Raw genomic sequence first — 14,132 nt, 5'->3', positions numbered from 1 at the left:
AGCTTGTTCTTATGTTTTTTCTTCCACCTCTCTTTTCCAGTGGTTTGAAGTGTGAGAATTTCCATTCTTTCTTTATATTTTTCTTTTTAAGGACCAATTTAAGGGTCTCCATAGTATTTCACATTGTGGCATGTCTTTGTCTTGTTTTGTCATGGACACCACCATTTCCAGATTTTTTGTTTAATGGTTGCTAACCTCATTACTATGTTGTGTTAGCTGGTAGTAACAAAATAGAATATCACATTAATGATATTATAAAGGTCAGTGTCATGCACTTCCAAGCTGTCTTATTTTTTTTTGATAACTAATAAAAACATTTGTGGTGTGTTTAGTGACTTTATTTTGATTTAGGGCAAAAAGAAACTTTCATGTGTTTAATAAAAGTTTTCCATAGCTTTGGTTTTGGTGAAGGATTCCTTAATGTCTTTCTGGTTACAACCCCAGCTAGGTTTATTTTGACCTGGATCTTTGTTCTTTCCATCATGTGATCTACTATTCATTTGCTTGTATCAGGCAAATCCCACCTTAGTGTGATGAAATCTTATAAGTGTCCTTCTGACCTTAGCTAGGGGAGTTTTAAGAGAGGAATGGAGGCAAAAACTCCCTTAGCAAAAGGGAAGTGGAGGTATATGTGTGAGAGGGAAAGTGAAAGAGAACACCATTGCTTAGTTAAGTTCTGAAGTTTATGTGTTTGACCCCATGTAATTCTCTCTCTCTGGTATCTTTTCATATTGTATGTACCTCAAGTCTATTAGTAAAATCCTTTAAATAAATATACTTGGTAATCACCTAGTTGTAGGTCGAGATCAAGGGACTGCTCAAGAGTAATATCTACTGATAAAGCCACCACAGAAAAAAAAATATTTAGAGATCTAAAGCAAAGAGGGGATTGTAGTATCTTTCAGCTCTGGTAGTAGGCTGTGAATATACATATTTGAAGTTGCAATAAAAATAAGACAAAAATTGACCTGCTTGGTTAGCCATGGAGGGAAATCCTGCCTTTATATATGCATTGCTCTTTACACTAATTACCATCAGCATTCATCAATAATATATTTAGGACATGCCAACTCTGCAAGAAATATAGTATTTGAAGGCTTACATTTTACTGTCAATTTCAAAATTATTTATATATTTCTACAATCCTTAACAAAATACTTCAGTCTTGAGGACTCAGACAGCATTTCCGTAATATATAAAACCATTTTGCAGTCCCTCCTTTTCAAAGATCCAAGAGTATAGGGGGAAAAGGAACTCTCACTCAACATCTCTAAAAAGGAGTGGAAGGTATCAATGCAGAGAATCCACTCAAGCTCCATATGCGCAAAGCATAGAATTATTCAACTCAAAATTACATAGAGAGCACATCCGTCTTCTTTAAAATGTATTCAAAATGTTTCCAGGGCAAGATCCAACCTGTGAAAGCTGCAATCAAGTTCCAGCCTCACTGGGCCACATGTTTGTTGCCTGCACAAATTAACATCATTCTGGACCAAAATCTGGAAGTGCCTTTCAGATAGCCTTGGTGTCACAATCCCTCCTAATGCCTTAACAGCTGTGTTTGGTGTACTTCCAAATGGGTTTAAAGTGGAGAAGGACAAACAAACTGTAATTGCCTTTACTACAAGACATAGACCTATGCTGCTCAGCTGGAAGAATCCTAACTCTCCTGTTCTAAGTCAGTGGGTAACTGATGTTATATACTATTTGAAACTGGAAAATCAAATTCGTACTTAGAGGATCTATACAAAACTTTTTCAAAACACACAGAATAAGCATTTAAATTGGGGAAGCAGGTTCTCTCCCCTCTTTTACGCCATTTATCTTTATTCATGTATTAATTTATCTATTTACTTGTTTTTACTAGCTTAAAGTTTTACTGTGCTGGTCTAGCTCTCTTTCTCAGGGATGGGGGTTGATTTGTTTCAAACCTTTTTTTTGTAAAACTTGATTTATTTGTATGGAATGTTATTTGATTTTAATAAAACAAATAAAATAAAAAAATCATATATGAATATATTCAGTTTTGGTACCTTATTGGATCCTTTAAAAACTGCCTCATATATAATGTCTAATGGAAACATTTCTTTGATTGCATGACTTTGTTGAAATAAACAACAAAGACTTTGTTGAAATAAATCTGGCCATTTTTTGTCACCATTCTTCACAATCTACTGCAGAAAGTATACACTCTAGCTGAAATAAAGATGCAGGTCGAATTTATGAACTACTATGTTGAAACAAATACATCTGTAAGCAATCTATGATTGTTTTGGGAACTAGACCTTTCAGCTAGAATATCAGGTAATAAATTGAGTTAGCCCATTAGAAAATGTACTGTTCCTTAATACATGCAAAACATGGTCTGACTTATCTCAGAATTATACATTGTACATTAATTTCAACCCAGACTGTCCAAAATATATCTGGAGTAAGAGAAAAATGTAAAATGTGTTGTCTGCTTCTCTGGGTCTGCCTCATAATTTTGGGAATGTCCAATGCTTGGATGTACTTAGAATAAAATATTGTTTTTCAGATAGCAATGGTATCACAATAATTAATAATCTTCAAACTGTTCTAGGTTTAGTAAGCATTGATATTAACAGCTTAGTGTTGCAATAACTTACACTACACTACAAACATGTCTTGTTCAATTGGAAGGATAAAATATTTAATGTGTTACTTTACTTCTCAAATGCATTGGTTATATATACACATTTTACTAAAATGTGACATTTACCTGTTCCCTGTTTTAAACATAATAAATGTAAATTAATATTTATCTTTCCAAACTTGTTTATTGGCTTCTATTTGATAGTGGTGGTCCCAGGCAACAAACTGACATGGACTTTTAAAGAAGAAGGGTGAATATAAGTCAAGCATGATGATATACAGGAGAAACTATATATAAACCAGGATAATAAAAGATTAGCAAAGTGACATTAAACAGTGAAGTGCTGAATAATTGCAAGATGAATATGGTGATATTTCTCAGCAGGAGGAGAAAATAAGGGCTCTTTGAACATTTGGCTAGTGAGTGATTTCGAAAACAGGAATGGATAATGAACTTCGTGGTAATAGCACAAAATGTATTTTAGGTTACATAAGAGAACCCCAAAGTGTTATTCATATCTATCAAATATTAATGTAGCTTTTATTATTTTGAAAAGCAAATTAAGCAAATGTTTGTTTGCAGGCTTGGATTAGGCATTGATCCATAAAACGCAGCCACCTCTGGAATGAGCTAACACATTTGGATCTTTTCTATTTTTATAATTTGAGTGCTTAAAATTTAATGACTGCATACCAAATTGAGATATAAGTGGTCCAGGTTAAATAATAATTTGGTATTAATAACATAATGTTCGTTCAGTCATCTAGATTTAACAAGGTCACATGTGCATGGTTTTGTAACATTAGTTCTTGTTTTCTAAGGATTGCATATAAAAATTAATAGAATTTTATTTTACATGCTGTAATATGACTATAACCAAGACTATATTAGCTCCAATATAAAAAATGAAGACTGATTTAATAACAGAAGATCATATGCAGAGTTGAAAGTGGTTAAAATGATAAAGAGATTCTTAACCTACAGATGACATGACAAAGTGAAAAGACAAAGTATTAGGCAAAATCAGGCATTCCTTTTCATCTCTCAACATTGTTCTAAATTAGCATTTCACTTTAGGAGTACATTTAGGACACAGATTCCACATCATTATCATTATCTTGCTTCTTATTCTGCTCTAGTAATATCTACTGACATTTATCATGATCAAAACACGTTTAGAGCATATACTGTGCAGCACAGTTAATAGGCTTATTTTGTATTCTACCTGGCATTTTAAAATTAAAATAGGAGTGTGGGTCACATTCATAGAGGTTGTGGGGTAGGTAAGGCATTTAATAGCAGTTTATTAGTCAACGAAGTGTCTGATGGATATCAATAATTCAATCAAATAAAAAAACTTTGTTCTTAGATAAAATGTAAAATTCCAATCAAGCTTTAATAGTCTCTTATTAATAGCTGGATCTTGCTGAATGTTTGCCTAATCCCTTAAGAAACAGTCTTCTATGACTTGCTGTTAGTGTTGTCCTGTTCATTTGATTTTGTTGTTATTTTAGGTTGAGCAATGTTTCCTCAATAAAAGAAGTGCACAACAAGCATTCTCTAACAAGTTACAGGATTCCCCTGAATTATGAACAATCACTTTATTAAAATTCACCTCTATGGAGAAGACCTTCATGAAGACCTAGTCTGGGACAATTTTTAAAAATGTGCCACTAATGCTAACACTTGATCTAGATATACCTCACTGCAGCCTATTGACCTGAGTGCAGCTGGATGTTTTGGGCGGGGCTAGATGTTGAGTATGCTAGTCTCACAATGCAGCATCTGGTATGAAAATAACTAAGGCTATCGTCGTGGTAACCTGCTGAACAAAGTAGAACAGGATCACAACAGGATTGCTGCAGGGAGATTTACTTTTGCATTCATATTCAAAGATTCAATCAACTTGTCATGTGTATGCATTAACATAAGCACCGTGGGTGCAAAAAAGATCATGTAATAGTTGGAAAAGCCAAGAAAATATTGAAACGCCATTTCTTTCAATGTGAAACTTGAAGTGGTAAACCACAGGTTAACACAATTATTAAACTTATCTAAAGAAGAGCAATGTCTTACAAGGGTTCATTTGGATGACTAATGTTGTTATTATTAAACTAATTCTGTCAATTTTTAGGCAATTTGGTGTTATTAGATGAAAACTGGGGGTCATTTTTGGGGCCAAGAAATGCTTAAAGTGTTTTCTATTGAAATTAATGGTAATTAGGTGTTTGTGTAACAAAAATTGAAGTTACACATTTTTTTAGGGAACAAAGTTTTTCATAAAGTGGCAGAAGCCTTTATAATTCTCATAAGTATACCTGGTAATAAAATATCTTGAGTTAAGGTTCAATAATCAACCTTATAGTCACATTATTTGAATTTTTCAACTGCTTGGACCACTGTGCAAAAGTATGATGAAAATCAAATCAGACTAGCTTTAGGATACACATTAAATGTGGCCTATGAGTTCAAAATATGTGTATATACTGTAAATTAAATCATAAAAACATTTTTGCATGAGGGCTGCGCTTTTTCTCTAACTGTACTTCCTGCTGATGGGGTTTTAAGAGGCAGGGAAAGGCAGATAAGGATGAAAACAAAACCAAGGGTAAAACCAGTAAGACTAAAGATCTTGTGCCTAATCTAGTTGCTAGATACACTTTTAGTTTGTTAACAGCTGCTAAATTCAAAGCCCCAAAAATTCCTATATCTTTTACAAAACCCCAATATGTAATCCTAAATTCAAAATCAAAAGAACGTTTAGAACTAAAAAAAAAGCTAAAAAAGGTATACACTAAACCATAGGCACTGGCAAACACAAGATACTAGCTTAAGAATAATCACTTTGATTACATCACATAGCGCAATGTTCAGGAATCAATCCCTGGCAATGGGCCTTTATATCAATCGATGGAGCAACAATGTGGTGGTGCCAAGGAACAGCGAAAACCATGATGTGGGAAAAAAATAAGATTGTCTAAAATAAGCCAAAAATAAAAGCATGATATAAATTGATTATCCATAATACAAACTTTACAAATTATACAATACTATGAAAATGACAAAAAGGATTAGAATTAAAATAATGTAAATGTGAAATGCAATCATGACACCTATCATTTAATTTCTGCAAATGAATGAAATATTAGTATGTGTTATTTCAAAGCACATAGACATTGTAGTGTAATGGATTGCCATACAGTGTATCTGTCTCTTTTCCAGGTACCCAACATTACTTGTAGGGTTATAGAAAGTCACTCTGCAAGTTTGTTCTCTATAGTATAAATGGCATTGGAATCTATAGAAAAAGACAAGCAAGCAAACAACTGTATGTATTGTATACAGACATACTACTAATATTATGTTAGTTTCACTTTTCCTGCTTAGTATTAGGATTGCTGACCAGGTATTTTTATCTCCAGCAACTTCCTCCAGCCTTTTTATGCGGGGAATATCCAGGTGCTTTCAGAACAGACAAGATACATAATTCCTCAGGAGTGTACAAGGCATGTTGCTTTGTCTTCTTATGGTCATGGACATTTTAGGAGTATGGATGTGGAGAAAAAAAAGGAACGTCTAAACTTAAAAAAATAAATGTACTGAGAGCAAGGCTCTTAAGAAAAGCATACAAAAACATGCAGAAAAAAATCAAATAATTTAGGATACATTTCAGGTTATGAGTTTTTCTATATTTTAAACTTCATAAAAACCTAAAAACTTGTATGTTTAGGCCATAGCTAACACGCCAGACAATTACTGACAGTCATTTTGAAAAATCTCTTAAAGAAAAGTCTTAAGTACTTTCTTCCTCTCATTTGTAGCAAGCAGTCTGCTAGGACACAACATCAGTTCTATACAGGTATAATAAGTAATTTATTATTAAAAAGAACTATTTATAAACTAAAACATGTAAGCTATACAGCATATAATACATTACCCAACCTAGATAATTATCCTTTTTCACAAATCCTTGCAGTAAGGAGACCAGGGAGTTTGGAGTTTGTATGTTCTCCCTGTGTCTGCATGGGTTTCCTCTGGGTGCTCCCATAGTGTAAAGGACATGCAAGTTAGGTGGACTGGCAATTCTAAATTGGTCCTGGTGGCTGATTGGTGTGTGTGTGATTGGCATGTGTATGTTTGTGTGTGTGTGTGTGTGTGTGTTTAACCCTGGACTGGCACCTTGTCTGAGGTTTGCTCCTGCCTTGTGCCATATGCTGGCTGGGATAGCCTTTAGCACCCTCCGTGATCCTGTTCAGGACAAAGTAGTTTAGAAAACGACTCACTGACTTTTTTTTTTTACTTGTTTTTATTTGTATGTCATTTATTATCTGCTATGGAAATTCGTTTTAGTTTTATTTGGTTTTCATAATTAATTTAGTTTTAGTTTAGTTTTTAATTTAAAAAATATAAATATATTTAGTTTCAGTTTTTTTATCTTGGAAATTATAGCATAATTACAGAGGTATTATGTACTTTAGTCTTGTGTGACAATCACACTGAACTGTAGACTTAATAGAACTTCACAATGCAGGTAGCAGAAAGTCATGAGATGTTACAGTAGCCCTGTCTACTGTTGCAAATAAAAAAGTTTCACTAATAAACTATGTTAATGGATGAAAACTTTGCATATGTTATTTTTTTAACTTCTTACTAACATATTTTTAAATAGATACAATATACCCATGTTTAGATCTGAGTTTGAAAATATGCAGACCACACTAATAACTAACATTTTAATCAGAGTTCAAAACTTGTAAAAATCAGAACATTATTAGAAATTTCAAATAAGGCAATTCCTAAGCTTCATTCTTCTTTTCCATTGATATCATACTAAGGTTTAATTTCAAGTGTCTATTAACCCCTACAAGAATGGTTCAGTTTGTGTTATATTATGAATGTCTCTAATCTATCTGGATATGTGACACTAAGGAAACAATCTAAAAGTATACGCTCAGAAATTTGTACAACAACCTTGTTCCTCCTACTTGTTGAAATTATTAAAATGACATGAATGCAGGTATTCAGACTCATACAATCAACTTTCTTATGTCTTTCAGCTTCTGGGTACAGTTTTTAGAAATTTAAAAAGCTTGGTGAATGCTCTTGCACTATTATTGCAATACTGTAATGTTTCATGTCTGAACAAATGAGAACCTCCTCCACAAGGAAATTAAAATCTGTTTCACCTGGGTCTCTTAATGTAACATATCCTCTTTAATAAAATCCCTGTGTGCGTCCAGGTGTCCGTGTGTGTGTCTTCTGGTGAAGTGCGCATGCGCAGGGCACGGTGCAATACGCGATATTACTGTCAGAGAAAGTTAGAGGCATTTTACGGAAATACAAACCAGTATTACTGCGAGAGGAAATTAAAGGTACACAATACAGTGACGCATATTACAGCCACATACAAGCCAGTATTACTGTGAGAGGAGATTAAAGGCATATTACCGACGCGCACGCCTGTATTACCGCCAGAGTAAATTAAAGGTATATTACGGACGTACAAGCCAGCGGACGTACAAGCCAGCGGACGTACAAGACAGTATTACTGTCTCAGAAAATTAAAGACACACAATACACGGCGGCAGCCCACGAAGAATGGGCAGCTCAGCAAGTAAACATCAACAAAAGAAAGGCTGAAAGAAAGAAAAATACAACCAACAAAAAGAATGAGGTCAAAGTCCCTTGCCATTTAATATAGACTGTTCCTACTAATGTTTATGCACTACTGTTCTACCGTTATTGTAACAGGCTAAATGACTAGTTATAAAATAATATTCTCAACACTGCTTGAGCAATTTAGGGTCACAGGGAGGTAATCCCTATCCCAGCAGCATTGGGTACAAGGTTGAAATGAACCCTGGACTGGACACCAGTCTTTTGGACGGCCACTTTCCCTTTAACAAGGGACCAACGACACAGTAAAAATATTTAAATTGGAAAAATAGATTGTTTTATAAAATAAAGTAATACACTGCAGATGTCAGTCCCCTTACAGTAATATAAATATGTTTCACATAACACTTTTCCAGCAATGAATTTTCCACAGTTGCTAGGTTTTAACAAATAATTTCCTTTTATATTCTTCTTAAAGGCACAATCATTGTAGTTGAGCAACTAAGATTTTAACTACATATTGTAAATAAACATATGTAGAATTTGTTTGGGAAAATTAAAATTTAATTGGGAAGCAACATTAGTGACTTTGTTATAGGAATGTTTCTAAACTGGAATAATATGCAGCACTGAAACAGATTAATTTGTCATATGCTTAACCATGCACAAATTCTAGACTTTATCTAAATTAAAATTAATTTTCATCACTTTTACAATTTTCACATAAGAAAGTTTTTTTATATTAGTGTGCCATATTAAACAAAAAAAAATCTTTTGAAAAAAGTACTTATGGTAGATTTCTAAGTAAATTAGTAAGCATTTTAGTATTTCATTAGTTTTGGCAACAGCCTTTAAAAAAAAAAAAAAAAAAAAAAATAAAAAATATAAAAAAAAAAAAATATATATATATATAGTCACACACGTGTGCATGGGAGGCGGCTAAAGAGTCTAAATGAGAGTAATTCCACGCCAAACCAGGGGGTGGCGTAGTGCGCTGACCCTTTTTCTTACTTTCCTGCAGACCGTTCCCGGGAAATTCCGCCTGGCCCTGATGATGTCACTTCCGGTCCTGGGCCTTCTGATGACGTCACTACCGGTGTGGAACCTATGAACAAAGAGCCAAGAGCCTTCCGGTTCCAGCCCTTTTGATGATGTCACGTCCAGGTCCAAGCCAATGGCAGAGGACCCTTCCCCTTCCGCCCTGGATGACCTCACTTCCCCTGCTGACCTTTAAAGCCGCCATATTTACCCTAACTCATCAGTTATGTTTTGGACTCCGTACAGAGCACATCAGTGTGAACAATTTATCCTTTTGCAGTCAGAAAATATTATACGTGTGGCTGCCCCAAACCATTTTATGACTGTTGCGTCTGTTTTTTGTGACAATATATATATATGTATATGTATATGTGTGTATGCATACATGCAAAATTAGGGATCCAGCTCTATTTGTTTAGATTTATTATTGTTCTATTTATTAGTATGATGTTTTCATTAAATCTCTGGTTGCATGGAGCTTCTCACAGCTTTTTTAAACGCTAATTAAAGTGTTCAATTTTCATTTCATTAATGACCGAGCACCAATACATTATCTTGTTGAAAAGAGATCCCAATTCTAAATGAAGCTTCTTTAGCACAAGGGTTACAGTGTATTTAAACTAAACATCATTATTTTCAAGGCAAGTTGCCTTACATCAGACACTGATGTAAAGTAATCAAATTACATAACTTGTTTGTTTTCTTTTCCATCACAATAATATTGAAGCACTTTTTATGGGATGCAAAAAACAACTCACATTATCTTTGATTTGGATTAAAAGTTTATCTGCATTAGAAACTGAACTCCTAAAACATTCCTCTGTGTCAATGTTACACTTACACAATTGTGCGGCACAGCAGCATAGTGTTTAGCATACTACATCATAGCTCCAGAAACCTTTAATTAGTCCATGGCTCAGCCTCTGTGGAGTTTGTACATTATAACTGTACCTTTCTCTTTGTATTTTGGTTTCCTCTCAGATTCTGAAGATGATTGGTGTTGTTAATAGCTATGTGAACCTTACAATGAACTGGTGTTCTGTCCAGTGTGGGTTTCTGTTGAAAAACTAATGTTTTTGTGGTACAGTAGACCAAAAAATGGATATTGTTAGCAAGTCAAGTCAATTCAGTTCATGTTTATTTGTCATTTCTGCTGTGCATGAGTATACAGTAGAAAAAAAACACATTTTGTGTAGGACTTGTGGAGTAAAAACACTCAAGTGACACAGTCACCATATAAAACAGCACAGTGCAAAAACTACCACACCTCTTCAGCATCAGACATACTGTACACCATTCATGGCAATGCATATACATGCAATGTACAAGTTTATATAGCAGAATGTAGGGACAGGTAAAGTGCAAGTACTTTCTCTCAGGCACAGTGTAGCATTCAAGATTTAAGAAGAGAGGACACTTGAATCTGGTGATTTTGGACAGAATACTATGATACCATCTACTGGATGGCAGTAAGACACTAGGTTATGGGATTTGTAATAAGGTTTAGTTGTTCTGCATGGAGGACAGTGAAGTCACCAAAATTCTTTGTGTTGTTTTGGCAACACACTACAGATTATTCTGGTCTGATGCTGTACAACTCCCATAGTAGATGGAGATGCATCTGGTCAGGACATTTCCTATCATGTGTCTGTAGAAACAGATAAGAAAGTTGGGGTGGAGTTTTGCTTCACTCAGACCCCTTAATAATTTGAGACAGTGTTCTGCCTTTTTCCCTAAACATCTTAGGGCCCATATAAAGCCAGGTTTTCTACCATGTCCATAATTTGGATTAAGATGCCAATTTATTTTATATTATTTATTTGCCTGAAAACATAATAACATCTTCTGATTTCCTTTGTATTTTTATTTAATTACATTACCAATCTGGCACGGTGGCGCAGTGGGTAGCGCTGCTGCCTCGCAGTTGGGAGACCTGGGGTCCCAGGTTCGCTTCCCAGGCCCTCCCTGCGTGGAGTTTGCATGTTCTCCCCGTGTCTGCGTGGGTTTCCTCCGGGCGCTCCGGTTTCCTCCCACAGTCCAAAGACATGCTGGTTAGGTGGATTGGCGATTCTAAATTGGCCCTAGTGTATGCTTGTGTGGGTGTGTTTGTGTGTGTCCTGCGGTGGGTTGGCACCCTGCCCGGGATTGGTTCCTGCCTTGTGCCCTGTGTTGGCTGGGATTGGCTCCAGCAGACCCCCGTGACCCTGTGTTCGGATTCAGCGGGTTGGACAATGGATGGATGGATGGACATTACCAATCTTCCATAAGAAATCAAAACCATTACTGTCTTTATTTGGGAATTTGAAATTAACACTCCAATTAATCTGTCATGTGTGTTCTATAACTTACCCTGTTCCTATATGTACTATCATGATAACTGTGTAAAGCATTCCACAAGAAAAATAAAAGGTTTGCGGAATGAATGCTTTAATTGCTTTTAGCAATTATGTATGTCATATATACATTTATATGAGTGTGTGTGGGTAGTAATAGATTCTCAAGCCAAGATCATGGCCACACTGTATTCAAGTATTTTTTATTTAAAAGAATGCAGGGATAAAAGAGCAAATAGTAAAAAAATAAAGACTAAGCTTTTTTGTGTGACAATAAAATTTGTGTTTGTGAAAATGCAACTTTTCTGATTTATATTCTTACACATCACAAAAGTAAACCACAAATATATCTTTAATTTCCTGTTCTCACTTTATTTAATCACCTGGCCAATAATGATCTGCAAGTCTTTGGTTAAGCTCCTCTTCACTCTATCAAGGTGACACAGTTTGCCTTTAAAACATCATAGCCACCACCTAAAGTTACATTCTGGAGTCTTTCACAGAACTTTACAGAAGTATGGTTAAAGGGCCTGCAGGCGTACAATGCTACATTTCTCCCATAGTAGCTACTTCAACCTCTCTACTTCTAATTCCAATCTATTACAGTACCTGTAACCTTAAGAACATTTAGGGTCATCTGATTATGCTTATCAGTTGCTAGCTATCAGCCTGGAGGATTCATTTCAGCTTGCTGTAGGCTTCTGATTACCTCTAACCAAAGCCAAGTCCATCAGAAAGTTATCTTCAGAATCTCTCTTTTCATTTAAAGTGTTTACCACCACTACCATAAATCTTCTCCCTTCAGCACACCTTGGCCTCTATACAAGCTATCTAGTTCTAATTTTCAACATTTATTCCTCTCTTAATAACCCATTTATAATGTGGCCTTTTCTTGTCCCATGCCACATTAGTGTTTGATCTTTTGCTCCTAAACCAACAGACCATAAGGGGTAAAAGAGTGTTTTTTTCAAAAATACCCAAAACCCAGAAAAAAAGTATGCCCACATATACAAGTGGGCTACTTGTTTAGTGATGGTCACATTACTATAATTATGTGTTTCTTATAAAGGAGAAAATTCAGGTAGACTGGTGTAGTGGTTAAGGAACTGGAATGTAACTACAAGTTTTACAGTTTACCCAAATCTTCAGCTCACTGTGTTACCTTCTTCAAGTTGCTTTAGCAGTCTGTGGTATAACTGCAAAGCAATATCTGTGAGTAGTTGAACTATTAGTGTATTTATAAAATGCTTGAGATTGGCATTTTCTACTGGAAAGTGTTATAAATGTAATAGCAAGTAACACTACTGAATACTGGTACCCAGGTGAGAATCAATGCTTCCCTTCTGTGACTCACACTTGAATGCAGTTGCATATCCTTTTGTTATCATAAAAAATGCCCCTCTTGCTGCCACTGATGATGTTTCTGAGCATTGTGAATTGCTGTCTTTCTCCTGCAAAAAGTGCATTGACCTACATTTGCATATTTATCACCTCTTGATGTGTTTTGTAACCAGCTTGGCCTGGCTGTGATCAACGTCCATATTTTGTATGTGCAATATATGGGAAAGAGAGAAGGTAGAAGGCTAATTATAATGTACTTGGCATGGTAACTTCACATGAACCACATGGTGGTCAAGGCAGCTACAGTGTACAAGAAAACAGCCCATATAACAGCATCCATGTTAGTTCTCCGCATTCCTATAAGAATAACGCAGAGCAAGATGGGAAGATGCTCATGCACCAAAACAGAGGAAAATTGTGCGGACTGCTGATGTGGAATGTTTTGTGATCAGATAATAGATCAAATGTCTAAATACATAAGATGTGAAATATGCAAGTATGGCTGTAAATTTATACAAAGAAACTTGTTAGTTTTTACTTTATTTCTTTTTATTTTTGAGTCCAGCTGATGGAAATGTGTTGTTTTGCCAAGCAAGCAGCAAAGATCTGGAAACATTTATTTTTAATTGAAAATGTATGCTAACATTTTAATTGAAATTGAAAATATACAAAAACCAGTGTTTGAAGTAGAAAAGAGAAGAGATGATACTCAAGTTGTTTCTACCTTTTAGACTAAATAGAATATGAAAAGACCAGGAGGGTTTGACTTCTTGGCATACATATACCCTCCATGATTCATTGGTTCATGGGTGGTATGTTTGAAGGCTGGGAAAGGGACCTCCTTGAAGATTTACAGCCTTGGAGAAGCATATAATTAGGGTGCAAGAAACATTAGGGATCAATAATTCTTACATTTCCCTGCAGTTGTGAAAAATGTGAGGACTGCATAAAGTTGAAAACTGCTGGTATGCATGGAAAACTTGTCAGTACTTCAAGCAGAAAAATTGAGAAGTGCCAATACTCTGTACCAGTGAATACTTTGCCCATTTACCCATGGCAAGCACTGATGCAAACAAAAGTTGTGTGGCAATAGATGATGCATTTTTACATAGTCATTTTCATGGGGCAGGGCAGTACTTGATGTAGTGTTGGTGGCAAAAGTACCCAAAATTGCATGATAGTTTTAGTGC

This window comes from Erpetoichthys calabaricus, chromosome 7 (assembly GCF_900747795.2).
Source record: "Erpetoichthys calabaricus chromosome 7, fErpCal1.3, whole genome shotgun sequence".
Classification (NCBI taxonomy): domain Eukaryota; kingdom Metazoa; phylum Chordata; class Cladistia; order Polypteriformes; family Polypteridae; genus Erpetoichthys; species Erpetoichthys calabaricus.
The sequence above is the reverse complement of the archived record's forward strand: the minus strand, read 5'-3'. Positions refer to the sequence as shown.